Source organism: Triturus cristatus, chromosome 8, assembly GCF_964204655.1.
Source record: "Triturus cristatus chromosome 8, aTriCri1.1, whole genome shotgun sequence".
NCBI classification, from domain to species: domain Eukaryota; kingdom Metazoa; phylum Chordata; class Amphibia; order Caudata; family Salamandridae; genus Triturus; species Triturus cristatus.
In genome coordinates this window covers 707,013,661-707,030,626 of record NC_140591.1, presented here as the reverse complement: position 1 = coordinate 707,030,626, position 16,966 = coordinate 707,013,661, and positions in this window count along the sequence as shown.

Here is a 16,966-nt window from a genome sequence, read left to right as displayed (position 1 = left end):
AATGACTAAGCCAATAAATACCCCCCCCCAAAAAAAATTGGACAAAGACACACCCACAACTCCAACTATATAAAGGACTACAATCACTACCATCATCCCTTGCAAACAGGAGACACAGCCAGCAGCAAACACCAGTACACAGCAACCACAGACACACTCACAACTCACCCATCACACAACTCACACACCATCAGCACCTCAAACATAAGCACACACACATACACACAGCAAAACCAACACCAAACCAAAATCACTTGCACCCTCACACACACATCCCCCACCACCACCACCCATCACCATGCCTCCAAAGAAGAATCCAAAGTTCACAGATAGTGAGTTAGAAGTGCTGGTAGACGAGATCATCAAAGTAGAGCCCCATTTGTTTGGTACATTGGTTCAAAGGACCCCCATCTCACAGAATACCAAGATGTGGGCGAGGATTGTGGACAAGGTGAACGCACAAGCACCAACGTTGCACGATATCCAGAACCGGTGGTATGACATGTGCAGGAGGGTCAAGAAACTCATCGAGAAAGATCACGCCTTGAGTCAGCGCATCGGCGGTGGCCCTCCTGCCAAACCAGTCTACTTCAGGACCTGGGAGGAGAAGGTGTGGGACATCCTACCACCAGAGAGCGTCCATGGCCTAGCACACATCCCAGAGCCTGGTGAGTACACAAACAACATACCCAAGATTGTGTGGCAAGGGGACAGTGAAACCATGCACCACAAGCAAAGCTACACTAACCAATAGATAATCAACCCAAGATGTGTATGCCAGTCACACAAACACAATACCTGCCATCTCATAGTGACTGGGGACTGTGTCATGACATGCACCAACCTACAAACAAATAGAGCAAGCCAGTGGCACTAAGCCAAATACACCCAGCCAGACAGTTTGACACCACAAACACACCACCTCACAGTGCAGCTGACTGTCAGGAAGGAATAGTGGGGATGCAGGTGAAGTGAGTGTAGCCAGAAGCATGATGGGGCCTGTAGTCACAGATAATGCCCCCCCTCCTGATTGGCCCATCAAGGCCCCTCTGAAACATGCCCACATCACAGGGAGCAGAAAATGACTGACAAGATGGCTGACACTGGGTCCTGCTGTGGGGAGCACAAGGCCCTGCTAGGGCTTGTGTGCAAATCAGAAGCAGGACACCACTGACTGACATCCTGAAAGACACCTTGTACGCCCTACAATGGAAGCACGTTTCATGATGGGAAGGGGGACTGATAGCCCTGACCATAATACTCAGCATGGGGAGACACCCCCAACACAAACCCCACACAACTCACCGGGTACAATGCATTGACACACACCTCTCTGAAATATCAGCAAAAGATACCTCGTACTGGGTGATGCTGTGTGAAGCACAGGGGCTCACTTGGGACTTGTAGCCAAACAAACACCAGGATTTCACAGTCAGCCATCTTGCCATTGCTGTCACACCTAGGGGTGGGCCGAATTTGCGAAAGTGACTTTTGCAAATTATCGCGAAAATGTTAAAAATCTCCGCAAACACGCGGAAATATCGCGAAGATGCAGAAGTGTTTTTTCCCGCCCGTTTGCGGTATTTTCTGCGTGGTCGCGGCTCGCCAACTTACCCAGGCGGTTGCTTGCGGGCGCGGCCATCTTGTTTTCACTCTTCTCGCAATGCATGATCGCGAGAAGAAAGACGTGATCGCGTGACCAATGACATTACTGCGGACGCGAACTGTTGCGAGACAGCGCAAATGGCTACCAACAATCCAACATCTCGTGGAGAACGCGACCGGATCGGGAAAACTTGTCGGCGAACGTGGGGATTCAGGGAAGGCGATTGCGCGCACAAGAATGTATTATTTTAAGCGCGAGCAAGAAACAAATTATCGCTAAGCTGCGGAATGCGGAAATTTTGACATTTTCGCGCTCTCCGCGGAACGCGAAAATGTCACATTATCGCAATTTCCGCGAGCGGAATGGAAATCTAGCCCAGGCCTAGTCACACCCCCTCACAGGGAAGCAGAGTCAAGAGGGAGGAAGCATGGGCATGCTGGGAAGGGGGGTGTAGCCATGAGTCTGATGGGAGTCGCAGTCACAGACAACCTACACCTACCCACATGGCACAGCAAGATCAAACTGAAACATACTCGCCTCACAGGGAGTGGGAAGGGGCTGACAAGATGTCTGACACTGGGCTCTGTTGTGGGGAACACAAGCCCAAGCTGGCAAATGGACTACACAGTCAGCCATCTTGCCATTGCTGTCACACCCCCTCACAGGGAAGCAGAGTTAAGAGGGAGGAAGCATGGGCATGCTGGGAATGGGGATGTAGCCAAGAGTATGATGGGAGTCACAGGCACAGACACCCTACACCCACCCACATGGCCCAGCAAGATCAAACTGAACCATACTTGCCTCACAGGGAGTGGGAAGGGACTGACAAGATGTCTGACACTGGGCTCTGTTGTGGGGAGCACAAGGCCATGCTGGGACTTGTAGCCAATCAAACACCAGGATTTCACAGTCAGCCATCTTGCCATTGCTGTCACACCCCCTCACAGGGAAGCAGAGTCAAGAGGGAGGAAGCATGGGCATGCTGCGAAGGGGGGTGTAGCCAAGAGTATGATGGGAGTCGCAGTCACAGACAACCTACACCCACCCACATGGCCCACCAAGATCAAACTGAACCATACTTGCCTCACAGGGAGTGGGAAGGGACTGACAATATGTCTGACACTGGGCTCTGTTGTGGGGAGTACAAGGCGATGCTGGGACTTGTAGCCAATCAAACACCAGGATTTCACAGTCAGCCATCTTGCCATTGCTGTCACACCCCCTCACAGGGAAGCAGAGTCAAGAGGGATGAAGCATGGGCATGCTGGGAAGGGGGGTGTAGCCAAGAGTATGATGGGTGTCGCAGTCACAGACAACCTACACCCACCCACATGGCCCAGCAAGATCAAACTGAAACATACTCGCCTCACAGGGAGTGGGAAGGGACTGACAAGATGTCTAACTCTGGGCTCTGTTGTGGGGAGCACAAGGCCATGCTGGCAAATGGCCAACAACAATATCAAACTCTGTCTGTGACAAGCTGGGAAAAAGCAGTGTACAGGCAGGCATCTGTTCGAAAAGTAGAAAATGTCATGTTTGTGAACCAACGATGCATGTAGAAACATAAATCACATTCTGTGTCTCTTCCAAACACAGGTCGTGCTGGGCACCCAGCACCAAATGACGAGGATACCCAGTCCCAGACTCTGGTGGACACTGAGTTCTCTGGTCTGACTCTCTCACTGTCCTCTTCGGATGACGACGACCAATCTGGCCCCTCCGGTGTGAGCCATCATGCAGCACCAGCAGCAGCAACATCTGCCCCACCTGTACCCACGCCTCCAGCATCTGGTCACCGACAGGGCACCCCCGCCAACATGGATAGACCAAGGACAATCAACACCCAGAGCACAGAGACACAGGACCCCCCGGAAGCTACAGCCAACACCACCAGCAACACCACTCAAGGAGTCCCAGTGTCATCTGTGCGTACTGCCGCTGGTCCTGCCCATGTGGAGAGGGGTGCCGGGAGGAGTGGGAGGCACAGGGCATGCCTTGCAGAGGGGTCTGGACTGCATGATGACCCCCAACTGGCACGCATCTTAGATGCGTACCAGGTTAGCACCGAAGGATTTGGCCAGGTAGTGGGGATCCTCAAGGACATGCAACACGAGCAGGTCGCCCACCAGAGGCCAAGTGGGGTGACATCACTGCAGTTCATCAGGACATACTACAATGCCTCTGCCAGATCAACAAACCTATCAAAACCCCCCTGTGTGCCCACAACATCTGTCGCAACACCATCTGCCAGAGCCACAGGGAGGGCGGAGGACTCTGGCGGAGAGTCCCCTGCACTGCAGAGGCCTGCACATGAGGACCCCCCCTGGAAGAAGAGGGGTTGTCCGAAGAAGGACATGTGAGAGGCAGATGTCCCAGCACATCCCCCAGGGCCTCCAAACCTGTTCTGGACAATGTTCTTTGTGCGCAACCCGTTCACCTTGTCCAATCGCACACATCTCGCCCACATTACATGGAGGGTTCATGTTGGGCCAATGTAGCAGACGACTGTGGACTTTACTCTGGACATTTCATCTACCAGTACTTCCAACTCCAATGTGAACTTTGGATTCCAAAACCACTATACAGCACCCACCATCCTGTGCACTTCACTCACACATGTTTGTAAATAAACTCACCAGTACACCATACTTGCCTCTGATGTGATTCCAACTTGTCATGTTCAGGGAGATGTTGATCTGCTACACAACACAGTGCATGCCAAATACTGCAACAATGTGACCAACGTAAGGTGAGTCATGGGGATGTAACACATGTGAGGGAGACACACCACTATGGCAACACAAAACATACTCACCATGGCCATGTTACTCATCACACACAATGATGTTGACCTGAAACACATTGGCATGCACAGATACAACACCAAGCACAGTTAGTGGTAACAAGTCCACAGGTGAGGTAAGCAGATGTCACTCAGATGTGGGAAGACAGACAACGCACATAACAAAGCATAGCACAGGTTCATTATACATCAGCAACACGTTTATTCCACACTAGTTGCACGGTAATTCTGCGTAACAGTGGACACACGCTCACAATGTGTTGGAGAATGGAAGTCCAGCGATGTGTGGTACATCAGTTGATGGGCATTGTCAACTTCCACACTGGTGTTGGCTTCTGGATGTTGGGGGTCAGTGTTGACCACACAACAGGCAAAGGACCCTGGGAAGGACGGACATGATACAGTCAAAAGCACAGAAGAACAGGAGAGAAATGCAATACACATGCACAAAACATGTTGCAAAACACCTACACAAGCACTAGTTAGCAGTACTACCCTATTGTGGAGTACACACCACCTGAATGGACACATCACAGCACGCATTTATTCAAGTGGCACATAGACACACTCAGACAGCAACAGAGCTGGCTCAACACATTTTAGGCTACCTTCATACATTCATATAACAACACTGGAAACTCACATTTAGGTGAAGAAGTTGTTGATGAGCTGGGAGCGGACGTCACCATCATCTTCATCATCACTGGCATCTTGGCCCAGGCCGGGATCCTCCACAGGTGCCGGACGTTGGTCGTCGTCATCGTCATCCTGGATGAGAGGCACCTCCTTCTGCACCGCCATGTTGTGTAGCATGCAGCAGACCAGTATTATTTTGCACACCTTTGCAGGCTCATATGGGAGGACCCTCCGGTCTTGTCCAGGCAGCGAAAGCGGCTTTTCAGGAGGTCGAATGTCCACTCAATCACCCTCCTGCTCCGACCATGTGCCTCATTGTAGCGCAGCTCGGCTGGTGTCACAGGGTTCCTGAGGGGTGTCAGCAACCATGGCATGTTGGGGTATCCAGAGTCACCTACACACACAAAAATTAATAAGTAGCTGAGTTTTGTAGGAGTACAGAATACAACACTGACAAACACACACAATGAGAAACAGTCAGTACACACTGACAAGCCAGACATGCTGAGCTGGCATCTGTGACATCAGCGTTGCAATGTGACTACTCCTCATAATGTAGGCATCATGCGCCGAACCAGGGAACCGTGCACACACATGTGTGATCAACATGTCAGCAAGACAGACAACGAGAGCATTGATCGAATGGTAGTGCTTCCTGTTCTGGTAGGCCAGCTCATGTGCCTGTGGTGGTATCAGGGCAACATGTGTCCCGTCAATGGATCCAATGACGTTGGGCATCCTCCCCAGTGTATAAAAGGCATCCTTAATTTCAGGCAGTTCATCTTGGCTCGGGAACTTAATATACAGGTCGAGGAATTGCAACATCCCCTCCAAGACATCGCGTAGAACCCGACTAAACATCATTTGCGACATACCACCAGCAGTAGCCACAGTGTAATGGAAGGTACTGGTAGCAAAGAAGTGCAGGGCTGCCATCACCTTCACCTCTGGGGTCAGTGCTGTAGGGTATGTCCGGCCAGGTAGCAAATGTGGCGCCAACTGCTCCGCCAACTCCTCAATCAGTGGCCTGGTGAAGCGGTACCGTCTGATGCTGTCGCGTTCCTGCATGGTTGCAAGGTCTGGGAACGGACGATGGACAGCTGGTGCCCTGCAGTACAGAGATGCACAAAGGAAGATTGTCTGTTCATCCACCCATGTGGCCATGACCACGATCACTATCACATGCTAGTTCATGACATTACACAATGTACTGAGGACTGTGCTGTTGGTCATGGACACATATGTCACCTACGAGACCACCACCTCACATCTCATTTCCACATGTCCACATGAGTGTCATGTAGTGCAATGGGCTAATCATCTGGCTGTGTCACCCAACCTATGTGCTGCTGCAACATTCAAAAAACCCACCCCGTGACAAATGAGGACTCATGTCTCCCAGGCATCACAGATCTTTGCCATGCATAAACCCAGGCTCCCTGTATTGCCACATCAACACAGCAATGGACATGGCGTAGCACGTACACACCACAAGGCAAACGTAAGTCCCACAGGTAGTGGCCACTGTTGTTCCTGCCGGCCCTACATGTACGTCTCTTAGACACACACCCCATCAAGGTTGATGCATATACCACATGGATGTGGAGACTGTCACCCATTGGTAACATGTGATCAGACACATCTGAGACACAACATGCACACAGACTGTGGGTGCACATCAGTATTGGGGCTACAGGTCTCACTGTGATGTACATGCCATCACCCCCAGGTCTCCGGGTGTATGTGACATGTCTTAAACATATCCAACCTGACACTGTGGCCTTCACTCATGGCCATTACTGTCCAATTGCACATCACAGTGGTAATGTGCACAACACACAAAGGACTCTGCCCCCATGTACAAGATAACAGCCTGGGAGTGGCTGCACAAAGTGCCAGACAAAAAAAAAACGCTGTGGCCCCCTCAAACACCCAGGGAATGCAGCCTTACATGCCATGGGACACTGTGTGGCCAATGCTATAGTGTGGCAGGTGTGCGCAGGTGTCCATGGCCAGTATATGTGTGTTGCATCCATATAATAGTCACAATAATGAGGTCCGACGCGGGTGATAATGCGTACGCATTGCACGGTTCATGACCGGGCCATGCGTATGCTTTGTCATTGAATCCAATGAGGTCCGGCGCGGGTGACAATGCGTACGCATTGCACGGTTCATGACCGAGCCGTGCGTACGCTTTGTCATTGAATCCAATGAGGTCCGACGCGGGTGACAATGCGTACGCATTGCACGGTTCATGACCGAGCCGTGCGTATGCTTTGTCATTGAATCCAATGAGGTCCGACGCGGGTGACAATGCGTACGCTTTGCACGGTTCATGACCAAGCTGTGAGTATGCTTTGCCATTGACTGCAATGAGGCCCGATGCAGGTGACTATCATGCATACGCATCGGACAGGCATGGTCCAAGACAGGCGTACGCCTTGGCCATTGAATTGTATGGAGACGAGTGCATGTGTATGTTCAAAATACGCGTTGTACAGTCAGTTGAACGAGCCGGGCGCACCCATTGGCTCAGGACTGTCATGGAGACGGATGCGGATTCAAAACTTGTACGAGTTGTGCACTGCAAGTTCAGTTTGATGCCTACAACAATGTTGCAATTTCAAGTGTTCCATGAAGGTGAAGATTTGAACGATGCGGAAGGCGTGTACGAGTTGTACTTTTGAATGGATTGGCCAGATTCATAGAATGCCACCGTGTTGGACCTATCACTTGGGACACATGGCACAGACTCTGCCTCTGCAGCACAGATATACGGCTGGCTGGCCCCCAGGGAGCTCACTTGCCTGCACTACATGCTACTGGACCACATCCCTGCTACCACTGCTGCTGTCTATGCATCCTCTGGCTCCTGCTATGGCACGTACTCTGGAGAGGGCCCCAGCCTTCACTGAGGAGGAGAACCAGGCCCTGCTGGACGGGCTCCTTCCAGAGTACAGAAAGCTCTATGGGACACCAGGGGAGCAGGTGAGTGTGCTGTCCACTGCCTTCCTAATTATGCATGTTGTCTGACTAGCAGTACTAGCAGTGTGTACACCAGTGGCAAGCATTCTCACTGACTACTTTCATCCACCAAAGTGTGTAGGTACATGTAATGAATAGTTTTCCTGCTGCTAAAGTGCATTATTGCAAGCCTAAACTATCCAGGCATTGTTAACATGTCAGACATGCATGTGAGTTTATATTCCCCATGGTTGCACTACCTGTGTAATTTATTTCCCTTTGTGATGATGACATGCATATCCAATTGTGTGCTGCACAAATCTGGGGCATGTGTGTTAATGTACTTTTCACTTTGTCATCCTCACAGGTTGATGCCCAACAGAAGCAGGAGATCTGGCTGACAATCTCCCGGGCTGTTCGTTCTGTTGGGGTCTACAAGCGCCGCATCCGCAACTGCCAGAAGAGGTGGCAGGACCTTTGGGGCTGGACCCGGAGGATAGCTAGAGTCCAGCTGAAGCTGTCACCTCCACGCAGGAGGGGCGGACACCGGACCCTGACTCCCCACATGCTCCGGATACTGGCGGTGGTCTTCCCGGACCTGGATAGGCAGCTGAAGGCCAGACAGCAGCAGGAAGGGGGTAAGTCCATGCCTGATCTGTGTACTATGTCTGACATGCAAATAGCAGTCTTTTGTCCTGGACACACTTCCACATTACGTAGGTCTTGTAGTCCCAAAATCAGGTCCCTCATTTGTGTGATGCACCCTCCTCATCTGTTCCACAGGTGTGGCCCTTACAGTCTGTTGCTTGTGTCACTAGGGCACTGTGTCCCTGCAGTCAGCTATGCCTCAGGTACCAGTCAGCATCAGTTCCTGTGACTCTATTGTGTGTTTCATGGGTGGGTCAATTGTTTACACAATGCCTGAGATCTGACATGTGAACTGTGTGTGCCCTTGAGATGTGTACCAATTGCTGGTCTGACTCGCAACGTGTTTCTGGGGTATTCCAAACAAAACCATGCAGCAGGGGACTCCAATTTTTGGGCCTCAGGAGTATGTATATCAAGTATGTCACACTTGCTTAGCCACCTGACTACTGTCCAGGGCCTAACAATGTTTCACCTAGACCTGGCCAGTCATGCCTCCTCAAGGGCATTTAGAAACACGCTGTAATCCCACTCCTGTGTATGAAATTGCAGGTTGTGCATAGTGACATGTGCCCTCAGGTGTCTGCCTCTGTGTCATTAGGGTGTGGCTTGTTGTTACGTACAACTGGGGTGTCCATGATTCAGAGGGTCAGCATGACATCTGCAATGTGACTGTGGGAGACAAGACCTGTGTGACATATAGGTGTGTGATCATCTGACAGCGTACAATGGTGTATGCAACTGTGTCCCTCATGCAGCTGGGTTACATGCATGGCAGACTGTGATGTGTTAATGTACATGGATTTGTGTTTGCTGAGACTCATATGAATGATTTGCATGATGTGGGGTCTTCTGGGTCCGGGATAGGTTGTTTGCATGGGATGGGCAAGTGTGCCGGTCATCTGCAGAGTCAGCTTTACCCCTGAGCTAGGATTGTGAGTCAGTGCATATTGTTGTTGTCTGGATGCCCTGCCCCTGTGACAGGAGACAGTGTTGACTGACTTTCAGGGCATCCCAGTGCCATGGCATAGAACTTCCTATGAGTGAGCCTGCGTTGTGTGCATGTGTGCACCATGCACCCCATTGTGGCCTTGCTCATCAGGACATGAGTACATCATAGTGTGTGTTGCTGGCATGCATCCCAAGCATGTGAAATGAGTCTCTGCCCATCCCTTCATCTGGACACCTGTACTGAGTCAGTCGCAAGAGATGTGCTGTGTGTATAGTGACATATTCCTACATGTTCACTTACATGTACAACTAATGTGTGGGTGGTGCATTTTGCCACATTGGTGTGTTAGCATCCAACATGCAACAGACATATGTATGAAAGTCAAGGAGGGATATGTGTGCCATGGTTGATGTTGAGAATGACAATTGTCTTATCCTAAACAATGTTGGCACTTTGAGCTGTGTTCAGATGATGATGCCAGGGCTTGCCCTGTGATGTGATGTACTCACTGTGGTGTGTGCAGTCAGTGCAGGTGACTGATGTAGTTCTGTTACTTCCTATTCCTATCCAGATACATCCACGGCCACAGGAGGGGACAGCTCCACGGACCAGGATGAGCCACAGAGCCTTACAGGGACAGAAGGAGAGGAGTCAGGTGGACCCAGTGGCACGGAGGGCGAGTTGAGCCACACAGAGGAGGCGTCAGCACCATCCCCCCCAGCTGAAGGCCACAGCAGCTCTGAGGATGACTCCCCTGTGGAGGCGGGTATCAGCAGCCACCAAACCCCAGCTAGTGAGGCTGTCTCCGCCACCACCACCACCACTACCACCACCACCACCACCGCCCCTTCCCATCGCCTCCCATCTCAGAGGTCCCAGGCGCTCCCGTATTCGTGAGCATGTCTCCTTTGTGCCAGGCACCGCACCCCCTGCCCCCGTGTCCCCTGCTGCCCTGAGTGAGGAGTCTGTGGACTTACTTCGACAGATCCATGTAGGTCAGACATCGATGCTGAAGGTCCTCCATGCACACACAGGTCTGTTGACACAACTGGTGTCATTCATGGAGGGCATTTCCTCGGGCATGTCTGCCCTACAGAGGACCAACCAGTCCGTGGCCTCCTCCCTGACGGTAGCAGTGTCCCTCCTCCAACAGTCCCGCACCCCTCCTACCCCTGCACCACCCACGATTCCTAGCACCCTACCTGTCCCAAGCACAGAAACCCCCAAACCAAGGTCTAGACGTGCACACAAGCAAGCGCAGGGGACTGATTCCACACTCACAGTGGCTGGTTTGCTGACACACACACAGTCATCCACAACCACTCCACAGTGGATGTAGGCACTGCTTTGGAGTCCATGACCATCATGTCTGACTTGGGCACTGCAGTGGCGAGCCAATCCACTCCATCTGACCTGCCCACTGTAGTTGTGCCGGCACCCACCCCAACTGACTTGTGCCACACAGTTGTGACAGCACCCACCAGTTCAGTCATCTCCACTGCAGTTGCAAATGACTCGCCTGCATCCCCCACCTCTTCACTGCCTCCTTCTGCTGCGCCCTGATCCTGTCCCTGCGGTGCCGGGCCTGCCCCCATGTATGCCCCTCCGAGGGGATGACCCCGGTCCTTAGCAGTGCAGTCAAGCAAGGTGTGACAGTTGTCACTCTAGTTCACTCCTTGGCATTTTGACATGGACTGGCCATTGGCCTTTTGGTTGCACAGATGTTTCGAATTTCATATACTGAATTTGTCACTCTAGTTCACTCCTTGGCATTTGGACATGGACTGGCCATTGGCCTTTTGGTTGCACAGATGTTTAGAATTTCATATATACTGAATTTGTCACTCTAGTTCACTCCTTGGCATTTGGACATGGACTGGCCCTTGGCCTTTTGTTGGAACAGATGTTTCACTTTTCATATGCTGAATAAAGCTTTTTTCTTTGTCCCTGTGCATTTGATTTAGCTGTACATCATGTTGATGTTGTTTTACATGCCCTTGCACCTGTAATGCTTGGTTTACAATGTTGCATACTGATGTGTTGATGTGAGGTACTCCCTGTGGTCCATGAGATATGTATCCTATTCTGGTGGGTATCCATGTCATCCTTTGCAGCTACCTGGGTGTGTCTGGATCAACTATTTGTGTACATCTCTCTGTGAGCATTTCATTGGCATGGTCACATCTGTGGCTTGCACCCCTGCACATATGATTTGCTTCCCATTGTCCAAATTGTCACTTCCACATACTTCGTGCTCATCAATACTGGCCCTACAGGTGTGGGCATCATTGTAATAGGAGCAACTGGGTCCTCTGTGCAACTTGCTAGACATATGTTTTGGGTATGTGCAGATGACTTAGGGGAGACTCCCGTACCCAGGCTGTTATGACCAGAGCCTTCATTGTGTGGTAACTGATGGCTGACTGACCAAGTGTTCTTCAGACATGAGTGGGACTTGAGGTGAATATGTTTGGCACAGCTGGGCTCCCACAGGAGTTGTGTCCCCTCAAGTTAGTGTGTTGTCCAGTGACATGGCCTGGGACCATGGTGTGTGTTGTATGTCCATGTGTGTGTGTCCACATCCCTGTTCATACAGAGACAGTGTTCCCTTGATATGTTCCTGTTGTTGATGCTTGCTGAGTGGTACTGGGTTCATCCCACTACTTTTCTAATGGGCTACCAGATGTGTGGGTGCATGACACACTACTGTTAATTGGTGTATCATCATTGGGATTTGTCAGTTCTGAGTGGTGATGATGTTGTCAGACACAGATGGGACACAGTCAGGGTTCCTCAAGGCACTTGTTTGTTCGCAATATCATGTAGTTGTCCCTAGGTGGTAGTTTTCAGTGATTGAGACATTTGTATGTGTGTGTGACTGCTCCCACTAGTCGGGTTCACGGCTGCGATGCTGGCAGGTGTCAGCATGTGTGCCTTGTGTTTCTCCTTGGCATCTGCATAGTCCTGGGACTGTGGCAGTGATTCTGAAGGTTATATGACCTTTGAGGTCATGGCCATGTACTGCATACTGTGCAGTGTGTCTGTCATTCCCCAGGGTTGTAAACAGTCCTTGTGTGATGTGTGTGTGCACCTTAGTTCCTGCCAACATTCCTGTGTTTGTCATGGGTGCATGTGCAATGTCACCTGTCCATGTGGACTTCACAGATACACATTGTTTCAGTTCAGGTGTGTGGTGTTGAGGGTGGACTGATGTGAATGTTTGCATGGATGGTCCCCTAGCTCCCGTTTGTCCATGGATGATGGGCCATGCTGAGTGATTTGTGTTTGTGTATGTGTGATGTACGTTTGTGGCACAGGACCCATGTCTGGGTTTCCCAGTTTGTACGACATCTGCCTTTGTCATCACAGTGGAGGTGTCATGCATGCTTGTGTCACCCCACTGTCTGGTCACTGGGGGCAGTGGTGTTGTGTGTCAGTCTCTTGATGTGTTAGCTGGTGTTCATTCCAGCTTGTGTCACATGTGTCTATTGTGCTTCCTCTCATCTCCCAACACCTGATTGCCCACTGAGGGTGTCCCAATGATGGTTTACTTTTGTATCACTGTGTACACATCTGTGTCACTGTGGTTCAGCCCCCCTCATGTGTTGTGTAGTTGCCTGGGGATACTGTGACACACACACACACATGTTGTGTCCAATGTGCAGTGTGAGTTTGCCTGTTTGTGCATCTGCACCAGTGCATTGGTATTGCTGTTGTGGGCCTTTGTCTGGATGCTGTTTCTGTGATTGTGCATGCTGTCCCTGTGAGTCATTTCACATCATCCTGGTTGTTGGGTGCCATTGCCGGCATGGAATGTGAGTTTGTGAGCTGACACCTACAGTCTACACATGTTGTTTTGATTGGTGTGTCTATTTTTTAGATGTGTGCATGCTTGGTGATGCTCACTTCTGCTGTTGTGTCATTGTACGCTGTGTGCATTGTCAGCCCCCACGTGTGGTGCTTGTCTGCACATGGCCGAGAGTGTTATGTTTTCACTGCACTGTTAGCCGCACCACTTCTCTCTGTGTATGGGACACAACCACTAGTTTGCCCCAGAAGTGTTTGATGTGTTGGGAGCAGGGATCCTACATGCTGTTTGTTATTTGCAGATTTGACCATTATGAAACTTACCTTTTGGTCACTGTGATGAGGGGGGTTTGGTCCCCATCACCACAATGCTCCACATCTGCTGCATTTTGTGAGCCCCCACTTAACTTCTGCTCTACACAGTGAGGGGGTGTTCTTTTTACATTGCCACAGTGCTATGGTGATGTTTGCCTTGTGTATGTCACAATCATGTGTTGGTCACACATGTGCTGTTACTTACATTGTATGCTCGTAGCCATAATCACTGTTGTGGGCATTTGTCACAGACTATACACTGTTGTCATGATGTCATGGGGGATGTATTTTGTGGACATACCTGATGTTTGCGTATGCTGGATGTGTTGTGCATTACCCATCCTATGGGTGTGGGTGGCAGGTGTGAGGGGCAACATAGTCCCTATGGGTGGGGGTGGCAGTAGTGATGGGCAACAGGTCCCCTGTGAGTGGGGGCGGCAGGGGTGATGGGCAACAGGTCCCCTGTGAGTGGGGGTGGCAGGGGTGATGGGCAACAGGTCCCCTATGGGTGTGGGTGGCAGGGGTGATGGGCAACATAAGCCCTGTGAGTGGGGGTGGCCGGGGTGATGGGCAACAGGTCCCCTGTGAGTGGGGTTGGCAAGGATGATGAGCAACAGGTCCCCTGTGAGTGGGGGTGGCAGGGGTGATGGGCAACAGGTCCCCTGTGAGTGGGGGTGGCTGGGGTGATGGGCAACAGGTCCCCTATGGGTGTGTGGTGGCAGGGGTGATGGGCAACATAAGCCCTGTGAGTGGGGGTGGCAGGGGTGATGGGCAACAGGTCCCCTGTGAGTGGGGGTGGCAGGGGTGATGGGCAACAGGTCCCCTGTGAGTGGGGGTGGCAGGGGCGATGGGCAACAGGTCCCCTATGGGTGTGGGTGGCAGGGGTGATGGGCAATATAAGCCCTGTGAGTGGGGGTGGCAGGGGTGATGGGCAACAGGTCCCCTGTGAGTGGGGGTGGCAGGGGTGATGGGCAACATAAGCACTATGGGTATGGGTGGCAGGGGCGATGGGCAACATAGTCCCTATGTGTGGGGGTGGCAGTAGTGATGGGCAACAGGCCCCCTATGGTTGGGGGTGTTAGTGGTGCTGGCCATGCAACCCCTATAGTGGGCTGTTGTTAGTGGCCAGGATGTGGATCCCCTGTGTGTGCGTGTGCCATTTTGCATGTATGTGTCATTTGTTGGTGTTGTAGGTGTCTGACTTACCGTCTGCGCCGACGGCGTCGGTCCCTGATCCGGTCATAGATGTAGAGTACTGGTATGACCGGCGCGATGGGATTCATGATGTGTTTGTGTCGTACACGCTGCTTGTTGCTCGTCTCGTACCCACTGCAAGCTGGTCCGTCTCGTAGCCATGTAGTGATTTGTGGCGTGAATCGTAGCTGATATGCTTGTTTTCCGGATGCTGTGACGTGCCGTACGCGATGACCAGCCCGGCGCGTAGGAAGTACGCATCGTACTTGTCATGCCGGAAACTGCTATGGATACTGCTTCCGGGCGACTCGGTTCCTCTTTAGGAGTTACAGCTCGGTCGGAGAATGGGGCTTGATTCACAGCCCACGTGTCGGTCGTGTTTTTGGCAGTTATGCGCATCGTACTGACTCTACAGGACGGACCCGCTCTGGGTACGTGTCGGTCACATGGCAAGGCTGCGGACAGCTGTCCGACCGGCCATCGGAATCAGCCCCTATGCAGCAATGACATGAAGTATGTACTGTGTTAGGTGCAGCAGTGAGATGTAGTGAGTAATGAGGGGGATGACTATTAGTGTGGATAGAGTGTGAATGTGATGGAGCCACTCGGTGCAAGTTGATCATGGTGGTTTATGTGAGTCAAAGTAGAAATCAAGGGAGCCCCACATGTGTCTGAGGGGAGGTTTCCATGGCGAGTACTGGAGTGCAATATTTTCAGCTCCCCTGAGGTTGGTGATCCAGTTCAACCAGCACTTATAGGACGCTTTGCTCGTGTCTTTCCAGTTGTTTAGTATGGTATTAACTGCTGCGGTCAAGAGCAGATCTAACAGCACACTGTCCTTGTCATTTGGCAAGTTTACTCTAAGGAAACCAAATGTCGGTGTAGAAAGTTCCCTTTCGAGGGGGCAAGAAAAGAGGTCTGAGATGAAGGTGAACACATTGTCCCAGAATGGAACGACACTTTTGCAGAAGAATAGTAGGTGGGCTAGGTCGCCTATCTTGTAATTGCAGTTCCAGCAGGTAGGATCATCGCGTATCTTTTGTGAGTGTAATCGGGCTGGTGTCACTCGTCTTTTTATTTAATGTAACAGCAACATCTACGCGTCTCGACAGCCGTCTGCTGTCTTTTTCACGATATATATATCAAGTTTTTCAAATAACTTTGGCGCTGCTTTATGAATCTTCAGAAAATATTCAAAGAACTGCCCCTTTTTGGTTCAGCCGCTGTTTTGAAAGTTTCGATGTGATCCATCGAGCGGGGGGCGAAAAAAAAGGAGCGACCCAAAATGCATTTTCCCCATGTTATGTTTATGGGGGGTTTTCATTTTTTGAACACACCTACAGCCCGAACCGCTAAACAGAATTACACCAAATTTTATGAAAGCTAGATGTTGGTCCAGAAAGCGGGCTTTTTGTGATTTGGTGTAAATCCTTTCAGTAGTTTCACAGATATTGAAGTTAAAATATATAGATATCTGGGAGCCCAAAATCCCACTGAAATTGGATTGGATGCCAACACTTCTTCAACCTGGAAGTGTTGGCAGACATCTTGGGACTCGGTTGAACCGAGTTCCACAAAAAAACATTTCAAAAGAAAATGGGGCGGGGTAGAATCACCCTGACCCCATAGGCCTATTGGGTGGTGGGAGGCGTCCCACTGGTACCCCACAGGGAAAAGAAACACGTATTTTTTATTTTTGGCAGGATCCACGGATCTGGGCAAAACATTTATAAAACACGAAATGCAGGCTCCCCATTATCAGCCCCTGGGTGAGACAGGTCCCAGGGGCATTCTGCAAATAAGGAGGGGGGCACACGGACCCCCTCTCATGGGGCTTATTATGCCCCAGGAACCACCGTCCCTCGAGCTTCTTTAAATATTGTTGTGGAGGCAGCCTGTATGGGCTCCTCTGCTGTCCTGGGGACCACCACATCGCGGGACCTTATTGTAAATCAATGCTGGCGCATGAAATCCCCCTCAGCCCGGGGGGGTAGCCAGATCCCCGTGGCGTTAATTAGAAAAAATGTAGGGTGAAATTCGG